Below are 11669 nucleotides of genomic sequence, written 5' to 3'. Positions count from 1 at the left end.
TGGTGCGAGGAACAGTAGGTGTACTTATAGACTTATAGTATGGTAGATGACAATATGTAAGTGAAATATGATACTGTCATATCTTAATTCAGTGCCATATGAAGTTTGGCTATTTCCTTTTTAATTTTTATGGTTTTGACTTTGATCCAATATTTCAGCGTATCGCACTAGAAGCTAAACTGACAGGGTTTATAAATAAATAAATAAATAAGTTAAAGAAAAGAAGAACAAATCTACAACCCTTTTTTTTTTCTTTTAAAAAGCCAAATCAACAACTTTATTTGTTAGATATTATTACCTTTAATTAGGCTGTGTCAGATTATTTAAAAGTATATAAATATGCATGACATGCACATCATGCTGTCCATTGTTGCTTTTCTCTGATTTATTTCTTTCATTTTCTTTCTATTGCAGGTGTAACACGTTAGCAGGGTATAAATGGTTTGTGGATATGTGTTTTGTTTCTTTCATTCTCTTTCTATTGTAGGTTTAACACGTTTGCAGGGATAAAAGGTTTGTGGATAAGGGAGCATATCCTACACATTAGCCAAAACTTAAATCCTCTTTATTTTAGAATTAACTCTTAATATTGAGATAGCTATTGATAATGCAGAAAAACAACCGTTGATATTTTTGTCAATGTGGATAGACGATGGTAATGGATTCGTCCAAGGACGAACCTACAACAGATTTGAAATAGAAAAAAAGTGATACACCGGTGTGGTGTTTGCCAAACACTCTCCCATGATTAAGTTAGAATGAGATTTGTTCGTTTTTAGATCCCTTAAAACACAACTAGATTAACCTAGTTAATTAGACAAGTAATTACTTAGTCAAATTATCAAATCTAGGCTAACACAAATATATCATATTATTGTAAAGTGCAGAAAATAAAGAACACAACAATATGATAACTCAGGAAAACCAAACTAGTAAAAAACCTAGGAAGGATTTAACCTAACTATCCTAAACGAATCCACTATGAAAGAATTGAAGTTTACACAATAGAGACTTAAACCACTAACATTCTATTGCTACCTCGAGTAGGAAACTTACTACCACGACCACGTGACTGTTCTGAGTTTACGGACTATTTCTTTCTTGGATTCCCAACAAGTACAAGCACTCCCACTTGTGTATCTTTAAACTCTTGAATCTGCAATTGAATTGATCACTAAGCTCTTGACATCAATCTTGAGATTGGAAACCCTAAGTGTATGTGAAGGCAAACACCTCTAGATCTCATAAAAGATTCACACACATAACATAAAGAGTAACCTCAAAACGTGGTTAGGATTTTCCCTTTTATACTTAAGACAAAATATAAAACCTTTCACGTCAAACCGGGCTTAGGCTGAGTTGGAAAATTTTACAAAAAAACAATCTACACGAACTTCGATCTATCGAGTTTAATTTTTGATCGATCAAGCCAAGCAGATTTACACAGTAAATCGTGCAGTACACTTGATTCCAACTTTACACTTAAACACACTTTAAGCAAGTCTAAAACAAGACTAAACGTTTTGATCATGGTTTGCCAACATTACAAATTGAAGTTTTAATACATTTAAACCTAAAGTCTTAGAACCTAACAAACTCCCCCTTTGGTAATCTGTGACAAAATACAAACTACACAAAGTGCTCAAAATTTACAAAAAAATAGCCCAATATAAAACTTTGCCCAACAAAACAAATTCAACCTAACCACTATCTATCAGTTGCAAGTGTAGACAGCAGCATGATTGAATCAACCTGTATATTTCTGTAACACTTAACAAACACATAAATGCATGTATGGAAAATACAAGTAAAACAAAATAAAATCTTGATTTCACATAAGAATAAATTACAAGACATACATCATGAATAGCCTCATAAATATAAATCAGTAATCAATTTAGCACAATGTGAAACAAGAAATAGAAATAAACACATCACAGTATCTCCCCCTATCGTAGACAACTCAAATAAAACAAAATACATCATGAGCCAAAAAATATAAATAAATGATGAAGCACCTAGATACAATCTAAAGCTCCACAGCTCCAAAACAACAAAAATCTCCCCCTAACAACAAAATCTCCCCTACATATGTACTCTTTTTTGTGACAAATTGCCAAAGGGCAATCATGACTCATCATCAAAAGGAGGGGGCGGAGGCAATCGTCTAAGACTCTTCAAATCTACTCGCAAAGAATGAAGTTCATCAAGCATGTCCACCAAAAGCTAACCATGAGCCGCCTGAATGGTCATGACAGTCTCCAACATACGACGAATGTCTAAATCATTCGAAGTAGAAGGTGGGGGAACAGCAGCAGCAGCAGGATCGACAGATGCCTCAGCTGAAGTATTACCGGTAGAAGAGGGAAGAGGAGGTACAACACCAAAAGACTCAACCCTAGGGCGTTCAGAGCTTGGTCTCATCTGAGCAGCCCTCTGCTTAAGAAATGTGGCACCTATGGGAGCTATGATATGAACAAGCTCAGACGCCGGAAACTACTCTAAACCCAAATGCAAAAGAATCTTATGAATAAAAACCAAAAAGAAAAGAGCATGAGCAGTAGAGCTACTCCTATGTACCTCAATTAAAGAATGAATGAAAAGATGAAGAAAACTCATAGGAGCATCAGTAACAATGGCAGACAAAAATGCACATCTCTCCAAAGGAATAGTGTGTAGGTGAGAGATAGGCCAAATGGAATGGCAAGAAATCCGAAAAAAAAAAAAAAAAAAAAAAAAAAAAAAAAAAAAAAAAAAAAAAAAAAAAAAAAAAAAGAAGATAGTGAATCTCGATCAACTCGTGAGAGGTAATCTGAGGATCAGAACCCCACTGGATAGAAGTACCAGTAATAAATGACATAATGTCATCTAGGGATGGAGACTCATTGTAAGGATAAATAGGATGCTGGACCAGTGGCATCCCAAGAGCATCAGCCACTGCCGAAGGAGTAATGGTGTACTCATCACCTCGTATCCAACTTTTCACGAAAGTGTTGGAATCATAGGAGTAGACAGAGAGGTTCGAGTAGAACTCTCTAATCAAGGTAGCCGGAGAAGGATGATCAACATCCAACAAAGGCAACCAGCCCCTACGATCAAAATTTCTCCTAATCTCACCATCTAACTCATCTAAAATGACTTTACGCTCAGCCCATACATTCCGACGAAGGTTCAACTTCTCATACGCTTCTTGGTTTTTCTCACTCAGGAACCTCTCACTATCAAAGGTGGGGATACAAGAAGAAAAGGATTTCCTATTAGCTCTAGTCTTCCTAGACATGATGCTAAAGAGCAGAAGGACAAACATAGAAGAGATAGAGGGAAAAAAAATTAAAAAAACCAAAGGCAGACTGCAAGTTAGCATAGAAATATAGAAAATAACAATCTAGATGATGCATGAACAATATCAACACATAATGCATGCTCTAATGCGGTGAGAATAAGTTCAATTGCACTTTAAAATCACAAAATTGGCTTGAGCATAGAGTTTATATCAAAAACCCCAAATTTTGAAAACCCATTTTCACAAATCTCAACAAATTGATCAATTGATCATTACACAAGTTAGGTAACATATTAGAATGAGGAAATCAATCAATCAAACAAGCTAATTTCATCAATTAAAGCTCAATTTCACAAAAGCCTCAAATCGGGTACTTTCAAGCTCTAGAAAATTAAAATTTTCCCAAATCATCAAATTGATCAAATTAAACCACAAGGATCATGTTTATAGCATCCCACAACAAAAACTCATTGATCAATTTTAAAATAAAAGGCTTAAATCAACCAAAAAAAAAAACCCCAAATTTTCATAGGTTCGAAATTCTCCCAATATGCATGACAAAAATGCATGAAACAAGAAAACACATGAAAAAGGAAGGGTATAAAGGTCTTACCGGCCTTAGAGGACAAAAACCTTGCAAAAGAATTAGAGGAAAACGACAAAAATTTTCTTTGACTCCTTGACCGATCGAAGAGAGAGAGAATAGAGTTTGAAAAGTTTTGAAAAAGTGATGAACATGTGAAAGTCAAAGTTAAAAAAAAAAAAAAAAAAAAAAAAAAAAAAAAAAAAAAAAACCTCTATGCAATTTTCAATTGATCGAAATTTAGATTCGATTGATCAAAAATTCCTTTGATTGATCCAATAGCGATCGAGCACCAATCGAAACAGATAGAACCAAACCAAATTTTTAATCACAATTTCAATCGATCGAGAAACAAGTTCGATTGATCGAAATTCTGGAAAAATCAATTTTGTTTGAACCAATTTTATGCAGAAACTCCTCAAAGCATAGTATTTTATGAATAAAATGCATGAGTATGAGATGAAATGCTTTTCAAAAATACTTGTTTTGAACCCAGTTTTCCCAAAAATAAGATTTTCAATCAATTCTCCTTAATTCTCAAACTTCAAACACATTTTGCATAAATATCAAGGAATTCTTCAACCTTGGTTGGCCAAACTAAAATCACACACAATAACATGTACAAAGTTTAGTAAAGAGTAACTTGTGTAGTGTGTGCAATTAGTAAAAGCTTGAGATAAATGTGAGGTGATATGTGAATAGTAAGTAAGCACAATTTCTACAAAATTCATCACATGAATTTGAAAGAGACTATCACTTAAAGAGTTATATCATATAACTCCTACATCTCCTAGAAAACAAGCTTGCAATCATGTAAGTTTCTTGATTTGCCTCATAATATACACATCGTTTTTATTTAATCAAAAATTTATTAGAATAGCCAGGATAATGTACACAACAATTTTAATTGATTGAATTAATTAGAGTCCAATAATGTATACACCAATTTTAGCATTAAAACGGATGCTACATCTTATGTTCTTTTTGTGCATGTGCTACTGTTTCTTGAGCACAAAATTATATGATAAGCACTAAGGTGTTCATGATTGGCTAGTAAACAGTGGTGAGATAGTTATTTATGCATTTCTCAATAAGTTCAAGTCCGACAATCAAAGATTAAGATCATGTGATCAAAAATTATAAATATCTTCCCACACAACATGTACAACAAAGCTCAAACTAGTAAAGTCCAATAAATAAGCTCATCCAAGCTAAACAAGGTACATAGACATGTTATGCAAAAATAAATTGGCCAACCTTAATTTCAAATTCAAGACAAATAATGCAAAACACATTTTGCTTCCCTTTTCCTTTTAATTTTTTATTTTTTATTTTTTTTAAAAATAAATAACAAAAACAAATCTAGAATAAAATGCATGAATGTTATGCAATGCAAATCCTAGAAAAGTAAAGAAACAAAAAAAAATGGTCACAAAGAGTAGAGCGATAAAGCACAAAGACCATGTCAAAAAGATTCAATTAGATTGAGCCTTTTGCATCCAAAACTTTTTAGATGCAACTCTAGCATTAGAGTTATTCTTCAAATTAGAATTCTAAGTAACTCCAGGTTTGGAATAAAGGTTTAAAACCTTTACCAACTCACCAATAAGTACCATAGGATCTTGTGCATAAGGCATAGGTACTTTTGGCTTATTTGCTCGCTTAGTAGCTTGCAACTTGAAACAGTTTAGACGAATGTGCCTAGACTTTCCTATAAAATGACAAACCCATGCAAGCCTGTCATGCAACTTGCCCTTAGGAGGATTAAGAGTCTTATGTTTAGATTCTTGAAGATCAACCCTAATTTTCCTAGGAGGTGTGACTTCTATAGATTTGACAACCTCACTCATAAGGGGCTCAGAAGAAGGAACAAAGTTAGTGGAATGAGTTTCAGGCACAGAGATGCTTTCTACAAAATCAAAACCAGTTTTTTCTGAGTAAGACTTTTGAACACTCAGTATGTGATCAAGTTTGAAGCTTGTAGACCTATTAGTTTGTTCTCTAGTAACAAATAATTCAAGTTCCAAATTCTTAACTTTATTAAGCAAAAGCATGTTCTCAGTCTTCACATTATTCAACAATTCAATAGCATCAAACAGTTTCACATGCAAGTTTTTCTTATCAAGTTCAAGAGATGCGATTCTCTTTAAGCCTAAATCAACACTCATAGCATCTTTTACAGCAACTTTGCAAAGTTTAGTATAGGTTTTTTGCAAATCTACATCCTTAGAGAGTTCCCCATCAGAAGGATTCTCTTCAATAGCAACACTTTCATCAACTACAACAGTAGCTGTGAAAGCAATGAAGTTTCCATCCTTATCATCACCAAACTCATTATCAGAAACTTCATCATCACTAAGGGTTACAACCATAGTCTTACCCTTAGACCTCAAGAATGTAGGACATTCTGATTTCACATGACCATATCCTTGACACCCAAAACATTGTTGACCCATAGAATTATTAGAAGGTTGACATACTTTCTCTTTAGGTTTTTCAGTGTTGTTCACCTTAGTGGGATCATTCCTTCTAAAATTTCTAGATTCAGCATTGTTTTTGCCTTTTGCCTTTCTGTTATTGTTTCTAAGAAAGTTTCTAAAGTATTTGGCAAGATAGGCAATCTCTGTAGTAGAGAGTTCATCATCAAATCCATTTACATCAACATCATCAACAGACTTAAGAGCCATTGATTTGGATTTACTTGTCTTAGGTAGGTCCAACTCATAGGACTGAAGAGATCCTACAAGTTTATCAATAGGGATGGAGTCCACATCCTTATTTTCAATGATGACAATCACTTTGGGTCTAAAATCCTTAGTCAAAAATCTAAGAATCTTCTTAACAATCTTAGGTTGATCATAGGTTTCACCCAAATTACAAGCAGAATTAACAATATCATTAACCTTAGCATAGAATTCATCAAAAGTTTTTATCATCAGACATCCTAATGCTTTCAAATCTCATTGTTAATTGCTGCAACTTATTGATTTTAACTACCTTTGTGCCTTCATGCACAATTTGGAGAATATTCAAAGCAGTATGAGCAATCTCAACATTAGAGATTCTCTAAAATTCCTTCATAGATACTGCATTAAAGATAGAATTCATAGTTTTGCTATTAAAAGTGATTGCTTCTTTCTGAGAAATTTACCACTCACTAATAGGAGTAGTCGGTTTCTCACATCCGTATTCAACAGAGTTCCAAACTCTCTCATCAATTGATTTCAGGAATGATTTCATCCTTACTGTCTAATAAGCATAATTATTCCCATCAAAGTAATGTGAGATAATAAGAGAGTGATCGTGTTCCATGACAACAGGGGACAAGGATCAACTCCAAGATCAAAGGATCTACAACAGAAGAGCTACCCGCTCTGATACCACTTGTTCATTTTTAGACCCCTTAAAATACAATCGGATTAACCTAGCTAATTAGCCAAGTAATTACTTAGTTAAATTATCAAATCTAGGTCAACACAAATATATCATATTATTGTAAAGTGCAAAAAATAAAGAACACAACAATATGATAACATAGGAAAACCAAACTGGTAAAAAACTTGGGGAGGATTTAACCTAACTATCCTCAAGGTAAAACGAATCCACTATGAAAGAATTGAAGTTTACACAATAGCGACTTAGACCACTAACATCCTATTGCTACCTCAAGTAGGAAACTTACTACCACGACCACGTGAAAGCTCTGAGTTCACGAATTACTTCTTTCTTGAATTCCCAGTAAGTACAAGCACTCCTGCTTGTGTATCCTTAAACTCTTGAATCTGCATCTGAATTGATCACCAAGCTCTTGACATCAATTTTGAGATTAGAAACCCTAAGTGTATATGAAGACAAACACCTCTAGATCCCACAAAAGATTCACACACATAGCATAAAAAGCAACCTCAAAAGGTGGCTAAGGTTTTCCCTTTTATACTTAAGACAAAATATAAAACCCTACACGTCAAACCAGGCTTGGGCTAAGTTGGAAAATTTTGCAGAAAAACAATCTGCACGAACTTTGATCGATCGAGTCTAATTTTCGATTAATCGAGCCAGACAGATTTACACAGTAAATCCTGCAGTACACTCGATTCCAACTTTACACTTAAACACACTTTGAGCAAGTCTAAAACAAGACTAAATGTTTTGATTATGGTTTGCCAACATTGTAAATTGAAGTTCTAATACATTTAAACTTAAAGTCTTAGAATCCAACAAGATTCAATTAAAGTATATTGCAAAAGAATTCAACTTAAGAATATTTTTGGATTGAGAACTGTGTGTCTCTGTTGGTGCTCTCTCTTTCTGACTTTATAGCCATCTTTGTCTTTAATGAGCAACGGATCTCGGCATTCATTCTCATTTGTGATGGTTGAGGTGTTACAGACTGGTGCTTTGACTTGTGTAACGTCTTCTTTCCCGTTGCTCCATCCGTTACTCCTTGTCATAAATTCTCGCAATAAATGCATAACGTATCTTAGGTTCATTCATTATTTGAACTAGTCGCTAACCCGTGTAATGTACGGAAAAACTATTGATTATGAAAAAAAATCCAATAATGAATGAAGAATTTAAGCTATTACTTAAAAAAAAAAAAAAAAAAAAAAAAAAAAAAAAAAAACAATGAATGAAGAGTTTAAGCTATCACCTATGCAATTTTTTTTTTTTTTTTTTGGTGCATTTTAGTTAGACTTTAGACAATAATAATATTGTTATTACTTCTACTATTTTTGGGCTAAAATAAGGTTTTTTTCTTTTTTTTTTAATTGAATTAAAGTTATTTTTTTACTTTTTTTTTTTATGTCAGAATTTATTTATTGTTATTGTTAAGCTAAAATATTTAAAAATGATGATTTGATTATTTATTTAAAAGAAATATTTTTATAAAATGATGTAATGGCAGTTTTGTGAATAAAAAGGCATGTGATGGCAGTGTAAAGGAAGTATCTTCCTAGAAACTTCCTTTCTACACCTCCCAAGTGTTATAAATGTCATCTCATTTTTTTTAACTCTTTTCGTTCCTCTTCTCAGACTACTCAAGCGTCTACAAATCTATATAACACTCCTCCTTCGTCTCATCTTCTTCGCTCAACCTTTTTCTTTTTCTTTTTTTCTTTTTTTAAAATCGGTTTTCTTTTCTAAAGTCCGTACCATCAAATCCAAAAGAAGCTACTCAGTGAAAAGACATTCTTCATTTAGCTCAAAAATTCATATTTTGTTCAGAATGACGACATTTCAACCGGAATGCCAGTATAGGCCGAATTTTGGAACGGAATAGAATAATGGTGACAGTTTTTAGACCCCTTAAACAATTGATTTAACCTATGTAATTAGCTAAGTTGTTACTTAGTCCAATTAGACAAGTCTAGGTTATCACAAAAACAAGACCAAATCATGCAAAGCAGCAGAAAATGAATAACACAAGATATGATCACCCAGGAAACCAAACTGGTAAAAACCTGAGGAGGATTTGATCTAACTATCTTCAAGGTAAACTTGAATCCACTATCTTGAAAGAATTGAAGTTCATACAATAAGAATTACAAGCCCCCACGCTCGACTTCTTATTGCTACCAACCAGTAGAACTTACTGACACGACTACGTGCAAATTCCGAATCCACGGACTCCTACTTTCTTGGATTCACCATCAGATACAAGCACACCCGCTTGTGTTTTCTTTAAGCTTCAATGGCAGCAATTGAATTGATCATCAAGGTGTAGATAAATCTTCTCCTTGAAAACCCTAAGTTTGTGTAAAGGAAAGCTCCTCTAAATCTCACAAGAGATTTACACAAACCGCAATTATGAGCAACACTAAAACGTGACTAAGGTTTGTCTTTTATACTTAGAATAAATAAGAAACCCTAAAAACATTTTAAAACACTTAGGGCTGAGTTGGATGAATCTGCAGAAAAACATTCTGCCCGAGCTTTGATCGATCGAGCCTGTCTTTCGATCGATCGAGCTAGGCCGAAAAGCACAATGCTTCCTACTTTAACTCGATTCCAACTTTACATAAAATCACAACTTTGAGCTGAACTAAAGACACTTCTAAAACATTGTTTTGATCATGGTTTGCCAACAATACAAATTAGAGTTCTAAATACATAAAATCCTAAGACTTTTAGAACCTAACAAATGGGGTTACCTATACCATGGTTTTGAAACCTTGACCATTCAAAGAATCGGAGAAGGAAGAGATTCAAGATTTTCGAGGTCAGACCGATGTCGAACCGTGATGATGTCATAATTAATTTAATAGTTATTTAAAATATAGATAAATATAATAAATGAATATAAATAGAAAAACTAACTAAAATAATTTAAATAAATATAAAGACCATCATTCAAATGTATTTTCTATATCATAACTTTCATTATGATATATCAAAAATCAATGGAATATTGTTATTAATTGTTAATAATAATAATAATAATAATAATAATAATAATAATAAATTATTAGTTTATATTATACTATCAAGATAAAATAGATTTATATTATAAACAAAATGAATGTCTATAATGTTATATGTTTTTATGCAAATATGTATAATATTGTACACTTTTTTATAAATTTATGTAATATTATACTGATTTAATCTATAATATAAATCCTAATTTACAATAACAGTACATGAGTGGTTGTTTCATTAAAAAAGAAAAAAAGGTATATGAGTAGTTGTTGAGAAGAACAGTCCAGGAACTTAATAGTTAATATACGAATTGTGGGTTTGTAGTACCAATAAATAATGCAATTAAATATTTAAATGTCCTAAGAAAAGCAATTAAATGAAAAGAAGTTTAAAAAATTTAAAAGCAAATGAATGGTTGAAGCGTGGCCACATGCCCAACTTTTTCATGGGGAAGGGGTAGTGTCAACGTATTGGTAGACAACTTTATTGGAAAAGAAAAAATCTAAGAATTTGGTTTCTTTTGGTTTTGGGAACCAGTGACAGAAGAAGAAAGGAAATGCCAAAGAAGCAAAAGAAGAATAAACGCAACAGAACGGAGAAGAAGGAAAAATTGAAAAAGGGAAAGAGTTGATCGGGTTTTTATAAGGAAAGAGAAAGGATATTGGGGAGAAATAGTTATTAAAATCAGAATTTTTGTTTTATAATATTAATGTTTTAAAAATAATGATGACATAAAAAATTGTGTAAAGTTCAAGAGTTTCGGTTATATATATATATATATATATATAGAGAGAGAGAGAGAGAGAGAGAGAGAGAGAGAGAGAGAGAGAGAGAGAGAGAGAGAGAGAGATGTGGTGAGGCTGTTATTTTTTGGACTCATCAGCTTTGAATTAGGCCCAACAGGCACCAGCACAAAAATAGAGGGACAATGTGGGGAAAAAAAAGAAAAGAAAAGAAAAAAAGGATGAAGCCTTTTGGTGAATGCAATTACTTTCGAAAATTTTTAAAATCACAACTACTTTTTCAAATTTCACGCGTATACAATATGATTAACACTGAATGGTAAAAATATAAATAGTGAGTTTATATAAAAGTGAAAGGTAAATCATTATTGTTTATCACATAAAATAGTTGTAAAAATAAATATGAAATTGGTTATAATTCGAAAATAATAACTCATTTATTCTTGGACTCATCTCCATTCACTCTCTCCAGGAAAGATCTTTCCAACAACAAAAGCACCACCACATCTTTGTGTCACTTCAAAGCAAGAATCACGTTTCAGATAGATAGTGATTCTCTATCAAGGATTCCACTCGGATTTGAGCCACTAATAACAACATCATAACAAAAAGTCCAAGATTCATAAAAAGGTTAAGGGAA

This window comes from Quercus robur, chromosome 4 (genome assembly GCF_932294415.1).
Source record: "Quercus robur chromosome 4, dhQueRobu3.1, whole genome shotgun sequence".
Lineage (NCBI taxonomy): Eukaryota > Viridiplantae > Streptophyta > Magnoliopsida > Fagales > Fagaceae > Quercus > Quercus robur.
Note: the sequence above shows the minus strand (reverse complement) of the source record.